This window comes from Triticum aestivum, chromosome 6B, assembly GCF_018294505.1.
Source record: "Triticum aestivum cultivar Chinese Spring chromosome 6B, IWGSC CS RefSeq v2.1, whole genome shotgun sequence".
Lineage (NCBI taxonomy): Eukaryota > Viridiplantae > Streptophyta > Magnoliopsida > Poales > Poaceae > Triticum > Triticum aestivum.
In genome coordinates, this window is record NC_057810.1 from 723,530,185 (window position 1) to 723,537,550 (window position 7,366).

Genomic DNA, 7,366 nt, shown 5'->3' on the forward strand with positions numbered 1-7,366 from the left:
GAGGAGGAGACGACGACCGCCTCTAGGGATCCGGCGTGGTCTTGTGCCGGCCCCGAGCCCTAGGGATCTGGCACGACCGCGGCTTCCTCCGGGTCCAAGGCGGCCGGCCGGCGCCATGTACGCCCTCGACTGCAGGTGAGCCCCTCCCCTCCACTTCCTTCTTCTTCTTCTTCCTCTTGCCCTCAACCTCTGCTCTGAGTCTCGACCGCTGTGCAGGGCCCGCCCATCTCCGGCGAGCCCACCACACCGTTTGACAGGAAGCACCACCGTCGTCGCCGAGCCACTCCACCGGCAGCCACCATCCTCGCGCGCTTCCTCCTCGAGCAGGCCTCCCCGCAAGCGTCACCGAGCACCAAGCCGCGGGTCTGCCCCCTCCACACGCCCCTGAAGCAGCAAACCCTCGGCCCTCCTCTCCAGCGAGCAGATCTGCATCCTCAACATCTTTTCCCTGGACATACCTGCCTCTTGTAATTCAAGTGACAGCCTGACAGGTGACATTTTGTTGCAATTTCTGTGTTTTTTTGTTCTGAATGTGCAGCTACGCAATGTGTAGAAGTGGTACAGGCCTGTAGTTAGAACAAATCATCAATTTTTAAATGCTTTGATCTAATAACAACGAAAAAACCATGAGCCAGTCACGTTTGAAGGTTCTTTGGTTACTAGCAACTAGCATTGCTAGATGAGTTCTTCTGCTATCTTGTGATAATTGTAGTAGATTATAGCTTGCTTCAGTTTGTCATCATAAGTTGGTTAATTCGATATGCAGTTAACTTGATCATAGTTAGTTTATCGAATTGTTTAACAAAAAGGAGATCCAGCAGGCACAGTGTCCTTCACTATATACTAATCTTTGTATGCCCAGGCACATTGATGCATCAGCCCTGTAAGAAGCATCAGGGAAACAAAGGTTGGTTGTGGCAATTGTCACATTAGCCTTGCGCTCTACGACCAAATGTAAGATATGCAACAAATAACGGACAAATACCCAACAGTTTTCTAGAGCTAGCGAAGAGATTAAAATCTCTGTGAGATATTCATAGCCATGAAGCCCAGTAGCCTGTAGTTCACTAAACTTATAGCACAAGATCCAATTTACATGCTATACTCTTCAACAACATTGCTTGCTAGAACTACTGTCACATGTGCACTTGGCAGGTAACACTAACTAAACCTAGCGTGCAAAAAGGATCACATGTTTTAGAGAAGTATCTGCTACTACAACCTGAGGGTTTTCTTAGCTAAATTAGGCTATATTCGTTTTGTGTCAGCTCCTTGCTGTCCATGTTAACTTCTTTTCATGGTACCCATAGATTTGACTTTCACTGTTGGTGATTCTGCAGTTGCTGTAGACTACTATAGTGATGAGTGTCTAGCTTTTGTAATCTACACTTCTTGCATAAGGATTTGCATGTGCCTTTGTACCATGAGTAATTTTGGGACTTGGGAATTGGTTCTTTCTTACTACAGTCTTGCTGCAATAGTATGGCTCTGTTCTTGGTGGAGGTTTCATTACTTGTTTTGTGTGGCTTAGGTTATATTTCAGTGGAATTTGTGTGATATGTTTGGCTGGACTATGCTCTTTTCACAGTTATAGTGTTGTCACTTTACAGCTTGCATGCTTGCCATACCAGACCATCAGTGTTCCGCTGTTATGATAAACTGTTCAATTCTTTGTATGGTTCTGTCTTTTTTCTATGATGGCAAGGGACACTGGTTGCTTATGCACTGAGTTGGGTTCTATGCGTCAAACAATCCATTTTGACAAGGCTCATTGATGGGTACTTTTTTTATTGGGTGCATTTATTTATATTATATCATATTGCTTCTATATCTGATCCACCATTGCTTGTACTAGTTTGTCAAGAATACATGTCTGTATAGCACAAAGAGCACCACAAGTTAAACACCTCAATCTATTAGTATTTGTCTGCATTTTCTCACATTCTTCTTGTATCTGATCCAGTATTGCTTGTAGTGGTTTGTCCAAAATGTTGAATGATACTGCCTGGAGATGCATATATTGTTTCACCTCTTCAGAGGCCAACGTATTTTCCATGTTGTGATGGAGGCCTTTTTTTTAACACTGAGCTTTGCCACCTGTTGTTTGTCTTGTAAATATTGGACAGAGATTTAAGCAAGTAGCACATTGCCTTGTCCACCTGGGATAATGATTTTGCAGGTACCCCGAGAGGCCCTTGAGTCATTTTCCGGAATGCCGATTAACTTTCGTTCCGGCAAACTCGGGTACTCCATACGTCCTATTTTCAGCAAAGGTCATGCTGAAATTTTAGCATGACTTTGCTAAAAATAGGACATATGGGGTACTCGCGACTAATGCCTGTTATCATGCATGTTTTATGATCTGTTGCAAGGGTACTAATTGGTCTCTTCTGCTGCTTATCAGAGATGGCGGGAAGCAGCCACCGCCGCTCTGCGACACCGCAGTACGAGTTGGATGCTTCCGAGTTCTTCACTATCATACTTGAGACTTCAGTATCATCCATGACGCAGGTATATAAAACGAGAGATCTCCCCTTCACCCATCTTATTATGATATCTGTTGTTTGCTACATCACTCATTGTCCCAAACTGCAGAGGCTGCCTAACAGTTTGATGAACATGCTGATGGGTGAAGATCCGCCAAATAATGTGAAGCTGCGACAGGCCGGCAGCGGGTTTCGCAAGCAGTGGGATGTGGAGTTGGTGATCAAGGAGGGCCACATGTACTTGTCTCGTGGGTGGGAGAAGTTCTACCGTGCCTACGACCTGCGGCTGGGGTACTTCCTTCTCTTCAGGTACGACGACGACGCCACCATGCTCATCGTGAAGGTGTTCAACGCGACTATGTGTCGCATGCGCTACGCTGACGATGATGATGCCGGTACGTTCTGCCTCTTCTTATTCCTCTACATTTGGCTTTGTCTCACATCGATTGTTAACGGTCATTGTTGCATTTGGACAGGTAATGGGAGCAGCAGCAGCGATACTGGCTACAGCCAAAGCAGCAGCGACTATGGCTGTAGCGAAAGCAGCAGCGATTCTGGCTGTAGCGAAAGCAGCAGCGATTCTGGCAGCAGCATAGACAACAAGAAGGATGGTCCGGACTGGAGTGCGGGATAAGAGAAGCAGAGTGGGATGAGGAGCTGCAGGATGACGATGGGCATCAGGTTGAGGATGACCTAGCACTGGTGGTGGCTGACCAAGGGCAAGAGATGGTGGTGGCTGACCATGGGCAAGAGATGGTGGTGGCTGACCATGGGCAAGAGATGGAGGTGGCTGACCATGGGCAAGAGATGGAGGTGGCTGAGGATGACCTAGCGATGGTGGTGGTGCCTGACAATGACCACGCACCGGTGGTGGCGCCGGCGATCCCACAGCTGGGCGACATGACCACGCCAATTGTGGTAGAAGACTACATCCCACTGCCTCCACTGCCTCCACCGCCTCGCCGCTCTTGGCGCATCAGGCTGAGGAAGGAGAAGGAGAAGAACAATGCATGAGAATTAAACTTTGTCAGGTATGTCAGATCTCCAAAATGATATATATATACTTAGTTACCTATGTTATCTCTAATATGCTTAGTTTCCTATAGGTTAGCTTCATTTTACCTAAGTTGGCTCTAATATTCTAACTTAGAGCTTATATGCTTAGTTTCCTATAGGTTAGCTCCAAAATAACTTATGTTAGCACAAAATGATCAAGTTTACATAATAAGCTTATAGTCCTTTTCTTATTCTTCTTTTTCAAAATGACATAGGTTAGCTTCATTTTACCTAAGTTGGCTCTAATATACTAACATAGAGCTTATATGCTTAGTTTCCTATAGGTTAGCTACTTATGGTAGCACAAAATGATCAAGTTTACATAATAAGCTTATAGTCTTCTTCTTATTCTTCTTCTTTTCCAAAATGACATGGGTTAGCTTCATTTTACCTAAGTTGGCTCTAATATGCTAACTTAGAGCTTATATGCTTAGTTTCCTATAGGTTAGCTCCAAAATTACTTATGTTATCACACAATGATCAAGTTTACATAATAAGCTTATAGTCTTCTTCTTATTCTTCTTCTTTTCGAAAATTCTTCTTATTCTTCTTCTAGTGTTCTTCTTCTTCTAGTATTCTTCTAGTCTTCTTCTTCTTCTTCTTCTAACTTCTTGTTTATCATTTTGCAGATTTGATTTAATTCACGGAAGCTTGCATGGATGGAGTGCTTCTTTTCCATTTGTGTTTTTATTTTGTATCAATGTGAAACTTTTGTGAATTGATGGATAACGGTGTTGGATGAACAATGTGAAACTTTTGTAATATGTAACGATGGAACTATGTGTTGGCTATGTATGTATATATGATGGAACTTGTGTGTTGGCTATGATTGTTATATGGATGCTTGTTGTATATATATGTGTTGGATATCTCATATATGAAATAGTGACCTGAGATTAAGAAAAAAAATTAAAAAAAATGTTACTAATGGCGCACTACCACGTGGTGCGCCATTAGTATAGCAGACTCTAGTGGCGCACTGTGGTCAAAACTAATGGCGCACTTCGTGGTGCGCCATTAGTATACCAGATACTAATGGCGCACCAGTGGTGCGCCACTAGTAAAAAATACTAGTGGCGTGATACTAATGGCGCACCGGTAGTGCGCCATTAGTAGGCAAAACCGGTGCGCCATTAGTAGGCCTTTTCCTAGTAGTGCCTCTATCTGGGCTTCCCAAGCTACTCATAGAAGACTACTTGAAACTACTAGTGAGACGGAAGTCTCTTTGCAAAAATATAGATAAGCATATATGAGTACAAAGGTACTCAACAAGACTTACATCAGAACTAACTACATATGCATCAATATCAATAATAGGGTTGTGGAGTCTAACTGCAGCAAGCCAGCTTGGACTCCATGGTTATCATGTACTATGACTACCAGTATTTTCTTTGAGAAGAAAAAGCGCACACGGGTCCACATATTCACAACATCAATACACCACTATGGATCCCCTCTCGTTTCCTTACGAGAAGGCCATCCATAACACTCACACTTAGCTTGCACATTGAGTATCCATTTCAACTTGTCTATGAACAATGTAAACTTTCCAAGTAGTCCATATCTGACGACGCGACTATTCAAATAGATCATTTATAACCCTGCAGGGGTGTACTTCTTCACGCACGCTCTCACCACTTACTACCATGTACACGTCATGTTTCTCGACAACCTCCAAGGGGAAGCCTAGCGAGGCTGTCGGCCACAACCTGAGTAACCAGACAAGACTTTTTGAACACGAAAGAAACTTCCATGGCCCCTTATTTAATCCAAGCCCTAGAATTAATATCCTAAGGTTATTATTTCTGTTTTTTTGGATTAACATGGAGGCTCGTTTGGTGCTTTCAATTAGTAAATATAAGATATTTTGTTCTTCAATAAGGTAGAGAGGGGGATGACATGGGACAACAGCAACAAGGAGGCGAAGCTTGGACATAGTCGATGCAGTGGTGACAGTGGAGGGAAGATAAGCTCTAAACAAGATGCAATATGATGATGTATAGTCTTGTGATACAAATACATCACCTTTTCTGGAAAGGCATATTCTTTGGGCTATTACGTTTGCTCAACTCGGATATATGAGTGGTTACTTAATGATGGTGAAATGATTCACTTATGGGAAGATCAATTGTTTAGGTCTATCCATTCGATTCTCTATAGCATCTACAATACGTCTAATGGGATACGATATTTCCAAGAGGCAAAATGTGTTTGGAAAAATATGTTTGTTATGGTCAGATTTAGAGTCTTGTGGATCTAAGTTTTTGAAATGTAGTTTCACCAAAATGATTTGGCAAGATTAGACTACCATGGTCTATAAATCTGATTTTGATTGCTATGAATATGTAGCTAGACTGAGGATCAAAAGTAGGAAAGTATCACCAAAAATGTGATTAGAACTAGCTTTGGCAAAACAAGTATGATTAAGAGTACTTTCCTTTAGTCTACTTGATAGATGAGAAATGATATGTGCTTCCCTCGGACAACTTAGATTGGTTTACAAGTATTCTGGTATATGTTTATGCATTTCCTAAGACATTCACTAGTAGAAAAGGGGGCAATGGTTCAGGCCGGGTCAGCCCATTAGTCCCGGTTCAGTCCAGAACCGGGACCAATGGTGGCATTGGACCCGGTTCGTGAGCCCCGGGGGTCGGCCGGGCCACGTGGACCATTGGTCCCGGTTCGTCTGGACCTTTTGGTCCCGATTGGTGGGACGAACTGGGACCAATGGGCCTCGCTCTTGGCCCACCACCATTGGTCCCGGTTGGTGGCTTGAACTGGGACCAAAGGCAGCCCTTTAGTCCCGGTTCGTGCCACCAACCGGGACTAAAGGGTTTGTCCTCATTGCGGTCAGAGTTTAGTCCCACCTCGCCAACCGAAGGGCGCTCACACCGGTTTATAAGCCCCTCCCTCTCTGTCTTGTTGAGCTCCTCTCAAAGTGAAAATAGATGCCTTTATACAGGGAATTTGACCTAAATTCATATTGAATTTCTCTGAAGTTAGTAGAAATTTATTATGAATTTAGGTTGAATTCTCTCTATAAGTGCATCTATGCTCTTTTTTTAGTAAAGTTAATCACAACTATTTTTTCTTCTATTTATTTCTGAGTAGTTTTTTATATAGTTTTTTTTCTTTTCTGCTATATTTATTTTTTTCTATTTTTTTGTGAGTTGTAATAAGTCATTAAAAATAAAAAAGAGGCACAATGCTCGTTAGTTAGCTTCAAGCCTTTCGGAATAGTGTAAACTGCACTGCACATAGCTCCGTGCAGTCTACCCTATTCCTCAAGGCTTGAAGCTAAGCAACGTGCATGTTAGCATTGAGCCTCTTCTGCATCATCTCTGCACTCAGAGCTTATAAACCGCTGCGAGTGCCTCTCGTTTGGCGAGGTGGGACTAAAAAACAGCTGCAGAAAGAATCAACTAAAAAACTCTTTTACCGGTTCATGCCACGAACCAGTACTCAAAGGTGCTCGTGTGGCACCAGCCTTAAAACCTGTACCAAATAAAATGCCTTTGTAACAGCCTTAGAACTGGTACTGAAGGAATCAACTAAAAAGCTTTTATAAACCTCTAGTATTATTGAAACTAAAATTATATAGAATTTTGTTCAAAACATTAAAAGCAAAAAGAATTATCATAAAAGAAAATAAATAAGTAATTACAATTCTATTCAAAACATTAAAAGCAAAAAGAATTATCATAAAAGAAAATAAATAAGTAATTAGAATTTTGTTACAAACTTCAATAGCAAAAAGAATTATCATAAAAGAAAATAAATAAGTAATTAGAATTCTGTCCAAAACATTAAAAGCAAAAAGAATT